The following is a 10,790-nucleotide window of genomic DNA, read 5'->3' on the forward strand; positions in this document are numbered from 1 at the left end:
TATGCTTTCAGTTTTCCCTATAAATATGGGAAGGATACTTTTAGAGGTTAAGAACTTTTTCCTGATTGTAATCATTTCTCTTTCCTCTTGTATTCAACTGATCAAGCAATACAATGTGCCAAAAGGATTATATTTAGATCTTGTGTTCAAAATCTTTTCATACTTTTATTTTGTTTGATTACTCAATTCAATAGAAACTACATTTGGTATCAGAGCAGGAATCAAACTGTTTTGATCTTATTTTCTTCTGTTTCAAAAGCTTTTTGAATCTCATTCTAGATTCAAAAGTTTCCGCACTTTTGATCCTGAAAATTTTTGTAGATCTTCAGTTCTGATTTGATTTTGCATTTCGATTGACTAACCGAGTGTTCAGTGTTCATTTGCTATTTGATTCATCTTGTTAATCTCAAAAAATTTCAAGATTTTCTTTGATTTTGTCTGTACATCCATAGCGAACTTCAACATGAATACGATGACTTCTTTCTTTCATCTGCTAGGATCTCTAACTAAGATTCATATGCTTATTCCAGAGTATTACGATCAATTGGTGGATCATATGGAGGATTACTTGAACGAAATCGATGAAGTGCTATGGAAGTGTATTATGGATGATGTTCTTCCTTCTGATTCTGTTCAATGCATTGGTACTTCTACATCAACTCAAAGTGTTACTGATCAAACTGTAAGGCTTCAAAAGAACGAGAAGAGGTGCATGAGAGAGCTTCGTGGTGCTCTTCCTTCTGTTGTATATAATTATGTTCGAACCTGCAAAACCTCAAAATAAATATGGAATACGCTGAAAGAAAAGTATCAGGGTAGTGAGAAGACCAAAATCAGTTCAGTCAAGCAATTTCTGATTGAATTAAGGGAGTTCAAGCAAAAATATGGAGAATCAATTTAAGTATACTATGTCGGTATGAATGAGCTCATCTATAAGTGTAATAGGTATGGAATTACTAGGTCTGCTATGAAATACAACCTTGCTTTCATTATGGGGATTCACAAGGAGTGGAGGAATGTGAGTTTGATGATGAAGACACAACAAACCTTATATAACATCCTGTTTCGGATCGTATGAGATTAGGGTTTGTGGGCTACAACCTAGGATTGAGGAAGTCTTGGGGTTGCGACGAGTTGCTAGAAGCGTAGGGTGTCTTAACACCTTTTTGTGGGTATGATTTTCATTGGAATCAGAGTTATATCGAGGAAGCGATGGAAGTTTGAAGATTTGGCAGGATAAGTCCCTCATTGGAAAAAGGTGACAGCTGAGTATGTTGGGCGTACGTGTGTGTACGCTTAGCGTACTCATATGCATGGGTATTAAGCGGATCCAACTAGTACGCTGGTCGTACTAGGCACATAATGAAAAACCCTAATTTTGGATTTGTCCTTATATAAAGAATGAGATATCCTCATTCCTGGCCACCATCCTCAGTCAATAAACCCTCAAAAACCTTAATCCTTCATTCATGGAGCTTGTGAGTGCATTTGAGAGACTTAAGTGATTTTGTGTGTTCTTGGAGTAAAGAAGGATCTTTGGAGAAGGAGTGATAAGTCCAGGCCTTGGATCTGAGCATATCTGAGTTGGAAGCTTCATATGGAGGTATAAAGCTTCAAGCTTTCTCACACTTTTGTTTTGAGCATCATATTAGAGTATTTTATGGTTTTGTCACAATAGGTGGAGACTTTATGAGTTATTGAGTTCCAGGGACCTTGATCAACACCATTTGAGTGTATTTAGTGGAGTACTATCAAAAAAACCCAATCTTGGAAGTTAGAATCAAGTCATGCATGAGATATGAGCTTTATGAGAAAAGAGGATGAGTGTTTTGAGTGTTTGTGACCAAATCATCCAAGCAAGGGCTTAAATTCATTGACTTTATGGAGTAAGAGATATTAGGGAGTCTAGATCTAAGAAATGAGCTAAGGTCTTAATGGGTTAAGACCAAGGGAATGGACTATGCAAAACTAAATGTATGCCTATCGCAAGATCCAGTACGCCCCGCATACTAAGTTGGTGTTCCCGATCAGTTTCATGCATGCGTGAGTACATTGAGCGTACCAAGGGAGGTACGCCCCACGGAACCTCACTATGGCATTTTGGGATAAATCTTATTATGGGCCTTAAGGATTGGGCCAAAATCTTTTGGCAAGTGTATTGGGCTTGTTTCTTGGATTAGAGAGTTGGGTCTCGAGAGAGCCCATTCATTATTGGGCCTTGTTGGATCCAATGAGTTTCAGTTTGTTAACGGGCTAGCTAGTGGATTGCCTTTAGACCTAATGAGTGAGACTTTGGACTTAGTTCCTAATTTGGGTTAATTGGGAGTTTGACACAGAGTTAGTGGTTGGTGCATAGAAACAACGTTTATAGCGGTTGTTCATCATCCGAGGTGAGTCTTCTCACTATACTTATCAATAGTGGTATATTTATGTGATTCAATTGTCTTATGTGATTATATGTGTATTGTAATATTATGAATTATATCTTTGTAATTCATGCTGAATATTATTACTATGAGTTTACGATTTGGGGACCGGAGGGTCCCACTGAGACAGATTGACTAGAGGGTCTTATTGAGTTATGGCCTAGAGTGGCTAATTAGTTGTGTGTGGTATTTTGGGGAACTCACTAAGCTTCGTGCTTACCATGTTATGTGTCGTTTGTTTCAGGTTTTTATCAGGATCGTGGGAAGGCATCAGCTTGATTTTACACACCAGAGAAGGAGTTATGTTTTGAGGATCCTGGATTATTATTAACTAATTATGGGGCTGTGTTTTGAAAATTTAATAATCTGGATTTTGTGTGAAATGTGGTATGAGAATTATGTGATTTTAAATGAATTTTTTGTGTGAAAATTTACGATGTTACACCTTTGATTTTTTGACTCTTAATGATCTTTACAACCAACTAAAAGCTCACAAAACTGAAGTGAGTGAAATAGATGAAGAGTCAACGATCAATATGGGTGGTCCATCAACATTGGTGGTATCGGGAAGAGTAGGTGAGATGGAAGCTACTGAGAAGGAAAGTTCTGAAGACGAAGGTCTTATCGTAAACTCTGATGATGAAGCGATGGCTTTTTACTCCAACAACAAAGTAAAGACGTTTTATAAGAAACCATTCAATGCAAAGTTGAAAGTTGGGTGTGAAGGGAAGTAACATTAGGAAGGTTAGTGATGAGACAAAATTTAAGAAGAAAGAGGTTAAAGGTGAAGATTCGAAACAAGAGAAAAAACTAAAGGGTGATTCAGGAGTTGATTGTCATTAGTGTTATGGTGCAAATCACATGGAAAATGACTGTATGCTGAAGAAGAAAGAAAAAAAAAGAATAGGGTTAAGGATGAGTCATACTATTCTGAAAAGTTGGAAGACTTAAGGGGTAACTTAAAGGGAATGTCACTGGTAGCAAAATGAGAATTTGAGGATGAAGGGAAATATCAAATATGGTCTTGAGGCTCATATGATGAAGAAATGATAAATCCAACAAAAAGAGCCATGTTCGTGAAGTATGAGGAGGATGAAGGAGAGATAACCACTGGTAGATGCTTTGTTTCGACATCAGGAGACAATGCATCAATGACATCGAAGGTACTTTCTCTACTTCAATCTTTTAATATGCCTTCAAGTGCTATAATTTTGTGTTAACTGAGTTTGATGCGGCTATTACTTATGTTAACAATCTAGTTATCTCTGCTATCAATGAGGATAAAAAGTCTAGTACTCAGTTACTAGAAACCCAGAGGATGTTAGAGGCGAAGAAGGCTAAGATAGATCATGTAGAGTTACAAATAACAAACATCAAGATTGATAGAGATGGTTTGAATACAGATAATAGGATTTTGTTAAACCAAAGGAATATTTACTGTAATTCTGCTTAAAGACTACTATAAACTGACTGAATTGCATCACTCTAGTGACATAAGTAAAGAACAACATAGGAAGCTTCTACCATTCTTATTTTTCGAAAGGGTAAAAGTATATGCAACTTCTTATGATTTTGATATGGCTATTTCTGACATTGATAAAGTTCCCCATAATAGATATCCTTATGAAATAAAAAAAATTGATGAACATGTAAATGCTACTGATCTTGTTGATATAGTTAATAAGACTTTGATTGTAAATGAACAAATCAAGATTTTGAAAAAGGTTGACAATTCAACTTCTGACTCCCAAAACAACTTTGTTGATATCGAAGATGATTATGTCAGTGAAATTGAAGCAGAGGAAGTTGTTTACTGTTCTCAGTTATCTGTCATTAATGCAAATCATTAGCTAAGGGTAAAGAAAAATTTCATGATTCAAACATTAAAGTTTACAAAGACCAACCCTCTACTTCGAAACTTTTTTTATCCTGACAATGTTACTGTTGAAGATAGTCAAACTAATAGTGAAGATGATGAAGATGTTTCGAAGGAAGCAAATGATCCAAGTGTTTCGAAAGAAACAACAATTCCTTGAATTGTTGAAGATCAAGTGTATGAAGAGACAAAGAAATTTGACACAATCATGAAAGAAAAAGGTTCTCATTATCTTGAACCTACTTATGTGGTTTATCCAAACTTCAAGTGCATTGATAATGTTGCCTTTCCAAACCAAGTTTTCCTCACAAAGGGTAATGGTGAAAATGTGAATACAGAGATAAACAAACTGATTGAAGAGGACAATAAGAAAGCTTCGAAGGAAAGATTTTTCTCAAATCAAAGCACCATTGAGAACAATCTTACCAAAAACTCATACACTTTTCAAAGACAAAAGCCAAGTCGAACTTGGGTGGTTAAAACTAAAATGTCAAAGGTTGAAAATAAAAAAAAATGTTAAAGATTCTGAAAACCGAATTGAAAATTTCAAAGTCAAAAAGAAAATATTCAAAAGAATTCACAAGAAAATGGGATTTCAATGAATATAGCATGAAATAAGGCTTATTGGAATACTTATGTGTCTAAAAAGAAACAACATAATTTTCATCCAAAAATTCTGAATGTATTAAGACAAAATTACAAAATCCAGCTTTTAGTGAACAAATCAATATCAAAACCTTCAAAATCACAAAAATATTTTTCTAAAGGCAAGGAACATGTTTCAAAACCAAACCAAAATTCAAATGTTCAAACTTCTTATCATGAGAATTATGTGAAAAGTCAACATACAGGTTTTGCTAAGAATTCTAACAATCAAAGGTTTTCACAAAATAATTTTTAGAGAAGTGATTTTCGATCAAACGAACAAAAGAGTTATCGTCATGTTCTTTATCAAAATCAGTTTTCAAATTCACAAAAAGTTTTTCCAAAGAATAACATTGGTTATCAAAGCCGATTTTAGAATCGTTATAATCCTCATGTTTCGACAAGAAAGCCAACAAGACACTATGAGAAATTGAAAGTTCAAGGGCGAAGAAATGAATCTTTCAAGCCAGATCAACCTCATTTTCAAAACCCACCTTCGAAACAAACCACAAAAGCTTCATTTGTTAAAGGAAAAACAAATGTGCAAAATATCAATCATTGGTTAGAAGGGAAGGGAAAGCGTTTTCAATTTGGGAAATTCTCTCAAGAACAGACTAAAGATTCATATGAGAAGTATCTAAAAGAATCATCAAATAGAAGTTGTTTTTCAAAAGAATCAAATCCTTCTGTTAAAAAATGGAGAGAAATTTCGATAGAAAAAGCTAGTAAGAAAGAACATAAGAAGAATGAGGTGCACGTTAATGCTGACTTTATATCTTCGAATGATTACATTCGATTCCCTTAAATAATGATGCGGACTTAACTGATAGTGTCAAAACAAAAGTTCGAAACTGGATAATTAGATCTTCATTTCATCAATCTTTTTATTCTAATAACCCAGGTCCCAAATAGCCCTGGGGAACTAAATTATTTAAATGATTGCAGATTTTGTGTGATGAGAAATACACTGACAAATGGTATATCGACAATGGTTACTCTCGTCACACGAATGGGAAAAAGGAAAACCTGAGAGATTTTCAAAGTCTGGAAAATGATGGAGTTGTGAAATTTGGAAATAATAATAAGTGTAAAGTCAAAGGCTATGGGAAGGTGACCAATGGGAATTTTATAGTCAATAGAGTTGCTTATGTCAAAGATCTTCAACACAATTTGATCAGTGTTTCGCAACTTGTTGTGGGCACTAGAAATCAATTTGTTTTTAATAAAGAAGGAAGTGTCATATCCAACACCAAAACAAAAGAAGTTCTTCTTAAATCAAAGTGAAAAGGAGATATATTTACACTTGACATCAAACTCATTATTGGTGTTCCTTCTATTTGTTTACTTTCAAAGGCTTACTTTCGAAGGCTTACTCTTTGTCGAGGTTTTCCAGTATTAAAATTTGATAATGATACTCTATGTGCAGCTTGCGAATAAGGAAAACAACGTAGACAAGGTCATCCGATTGTGATTGATTCCAATATTGTCGATCCTTTGGAACTTCTTCATACTAACCTTTGTGGTCCTTCGACGGTTGAAACACTCAACAAAAAGAGGTACATTTTGGTAATTTTTGATGATTTTCTTGGTTTACTTGGGTATATTTTCTTCATTTGAAATCAGAAACAAGTCAATTGATCATCGATTTTATCAAACACATCGAATTAAGTTTGAAAAAAAAGGTTTACAAAATCAAGAGGGATAATGGATCTGAGTTCAGGAACAAGGTTCTAGATTCGCTTTTGGCTGATATACGTATTTCGCACAACTTTTCCTCTCCTTACACACTTCAACAGAATGATGTTGTCGAAAGTAGAAATCATTCACTCTGCGAAGCAGCAAGAACGATGTTGACTTACGCGAATCTTCCACAATATATTTGGGCTGAAGCTATTTCTACCACTTGTTTTACTCAAAATAGGTCTTTTATTCATATAAGATTCAATATCACTCCTTATTAAATCATTAACAACAGGAAACCGAATGTAAAAATTTTCCATATTTTTGGTTGCAAGTGCTTCATTATGAATCTTAACGATAATCTTTTGAAATTTCAATATAAGGCTGATGAAGGAATATTCTTAGGATATTCTCATAATTTTGTGGCATACAGGGTGCTCAAAAAGCAAACAAGGAAGATCGAAGAAACCTTTTGTCTCACATCAATGATCACTATGTCAAAAGTGTTTAAAGTTTTTTTTAAACAAAAACCAATCATTAATGAATCAAATTTTGAATCTGAAAGTGCTAATTCATTAGATTTTGATTATGATTTGATTTTTGGTACTCCTGATAGGGCTATTAATGTTGAAATTCATGTTGAGGATAATCGAATTCCTGAAGCATTGTAACATTCTGAAGATTCGACAGTAATACAACAAATTTCTGATTTACACTAGACAACAAATTCTCCTGTTTATAACGAAAGTTTTCCAGTTTTACAAACTGATCAAGTGGAGGGGGAGTACTTGACTTCGACTACTCATGTTGAGGGGGAACACACTTTCAAGGGGGAGAATGGGAGAATGAATGTTGATTTTGAGGAGGGGAAAAATGATGATCAAAACAAAAAAAAAATCATGATACAACTAATAATGTATCTATTGCAGGTTCTGAAAATGATGAACCATTTGAAGACACACCAATGGATTTTGATCCAGCATATCCTCCTTTGGATAAATGGACTCGAAATCATCTGCATGAACAAATTCTTAGTGATCCACAAGCTGGAGTATTAACGAGGGCTCAAATTCATGCAAAGAATGAGGTACTCAATACTCACTAGGAATTTTGTATGTTCAATGTTTTTATTTTAAAAATTGAACCAAAATTAGTCAAAGTTGCTATGGAACATCCTGATTGGGTTATTTCTATGCAATCTGAGCTTGCTAAATTTGAAAGAAACAAGGTATGGAGATTGATTCCCAAACCAAAAGATGTTTCTACTATGGGATTAAAATGGATCTTTAAAAATAAAACTGATAAAGATGGTAATGTTGGTTGAAACAAAGCTAGGCTTGTAGCTAAAGGTTATTCGCAACAAGAAGGTATAAACTATGAGGAAACCTTCGCCCCTATCGTAAGACTCGAGGCAGTTCAAATATTTTTAGCCTATGAAGCGCATAAGGGTTTTGATGTCTACCAGATGGATTTCAAGTGTGTGTTTCTCAACAGAGAACTCGAAGAGACGGTGTTCGTTGAACAGCCTTCAGGATTTAATAACGAAGAATTTCCTGATCATTTTTATATCTTACATAAAGTTGTTTATGGGTTAAAACAAGCACCAAGAGCATGGTATGCAACTCTTACCAACTTCTTAAAGAAATCTAAATTTAAACATGGATCAGTTGATCCTACTCTCTTTCGAAAGAAAGTTAGAGATCAACTCATTCTTGTTCAAATATATGTCAATGATATTATTTTTGGCTCTACTAACCATGCTTTGTCAAGAGAATTCGAAAATTTGATGAAAAGCCGGTTTAAGACGAGTATGATGGGGAAGATAAACTATTTTCCTGGATTAAACATTCGTCAGAGCAGAGAAGGCGTATTCATCAATCAAGAGAAGTATACATGAAATCTGCTAGAAAATTTCAGATTGATAAATAGCATAAAGCTTAGAGTACCAATAACCGTTGGAATAAGGCTTAGTCCATCATTAGATAAACCAGCTGTTGACCTTACATTCTATCGAAGCATGATAGGTATCAATCAAATCCCATAGAACCTCATCTAAATTATGTCAACAATATATTCCATTATCTCAAAGGAATAACTTCGTTATGACTATGGAATCCTTCAAAGATAGGATTTTTCATACAAGCATTTTTAGATGCTGATCTGGGAGGTTGTAATCTTTATTGAAAAAGCACAAGTGGCTGATGTCAACTACTAGATGGAAAGTTAGTAAGCTGGCAATTGAAAAAGCAAACATGTGTTTCAATTTCCACAGCAGAAGCAGAATATGTTGTTGCTGCAGCTTGCACTTCACAAATCATATGGTTACAAACTCAACTGCTTTATTATGTAATAAACATGAGGAAAATTCCATTTTATTGTGACTCACAAAGTGCCATTCGCATCTACCATAACCCTGTGCAACATTCAAAAAGGAAACACATTTCTCTTCATTATCATTTTATAAAAGATCATGTTGAAGATGGAAACATAGAAGTTCATTTTGTAAAGACCACTGATCAGCTTGTTGATATCTTTACAAACCCTTAGATGAAAAATCTTTCATAAGAATTCTAAATGGCTTAGTAAATGGATGCGAATTCTGTTCCTGGACAACTTTCATTAAAATGACAAGTCAAAGTGTCGAAAAGATGTCGATTCAGTAGTTATTGTTCATGATTCAACGGTTACTGTTCATACTCAACGCTTCAACATGCTTCGCTTTCGACATTATGCTCAATGGTTTGACAAAAATCTTCATTATTTTTGCTATATTTCAAAGTTTCGTTAGTCAGGTACAATTTTTTATTGTTCATTATTTTTCAAAAATCCAAAATAACAAAAAGATTTTCATTTTTGTCTTTAGTTTTCAAAAATTCAAAAATAGCAAACAGATTTTTCGTTATTTTTGTTATTTTCTTTCAAAAATCAAAATTCCAAAATTATTTTTTTTTTTGTTTTTGTTAATCTCTTCTTGTGTAGGTATTAGCGAAGATTTTTGGTGATTCATGCTTGCTGCTTGAGGTAAATGTATACTTTCGAAATTATGTCCTTATTAGGATGTCCCTAGAAGCATGTTGCAACATGTCGACTCAAGCCTCCTAGATTCAATGGGTTTCGAAGCCTTAATGGATCGCTCATTCCGAGGATTCTTTCTAACTAGGCTATATTCCCATTAGTCACTGAGCTACCATACTCTACAAAATTTAGTTTACAGTTTTCTCCTTGTTCAATGTATAGTAGTGATACTTTCAAATGTCTCAACAGCCTTTTTCATCCTAAAGTTCTTTCACATACACACACAATGTCATATATCCAAGAGATTTATGATCTACACCAATCAGGATCTAGACATATCAAACAAATGTGTTTATGATCTAACATCATGAGACAGTGATGGAAGTAAAACCCAAAATTTTGAACTCATAAAGGAATTGACGGGGAACTTTGTTCCAAACTTTAACGAAAAATTTGTTTCATTACCGAATTTTGATACTTAAAATCATCTTCTTTCTTTGTGTGTGGTCTTGCTAAAATGTTCGAAACCCATGACATTTTTATCAAACAAGATCCAGACATAATTTTGTTTTGAGGAATATGATTTTTGTATAAGTATCTAGCCGATTCTTTGTTACTTCAAATATTTTTTCCAAGCCATACTTGTCCCTGACTACACTGGTCCAACAAGTAAATTCGTTTACAAAGTATCACTCTTATATTTAGATGGGATATGTAACGAAATTTCAAACCAACCCATGAAGCCATATAAAAAGATGCCCTTCGATACTTCTCTATAAGTATTCGGTTGTATTTTACGGGAAACCACACAAGATGTTGATTATCTCTCTTGATAATTAGTGAAGTGATCTATGCCTAGGATCTAACTGCCTTTATGTCAAAATTTTGATTTTTGACATCACAAATCCAAATTTTCTTATACTTGCTTCTTATCTATTTCTTTGGTACACATTGCACTCACGAAATCCTTGAGGTTCTGAGTAATACCAACTCAGGCTGAAGATTTCACAAGTCTGGCACATGACTTCACTTTTCAACCCAATAGTGAAAAATCCCTATCTCCATTTTGAAGGTCTATGAAGGTTCCTATCCACTAGGTACCATCAAAACGATGTTTGATTGGTACTGTGCATGTTTCTAGGAAAAAG

Source organism: Lactuca saligna, chromosome 5, assembly GCF_052625555.1.
Source record: "Lactuca saligna cultivar CGN05327 chromosome 5, ASM5262555v1, whole genome shotgun sequence".
In the NCBI taxonomy this organism is placed as follows: Eukaryota; Viridiplantae; Streptophyta; class Magnoliopsida; order Asterales; family Asteraceae; genus Lactuca; species Lactuca saligna.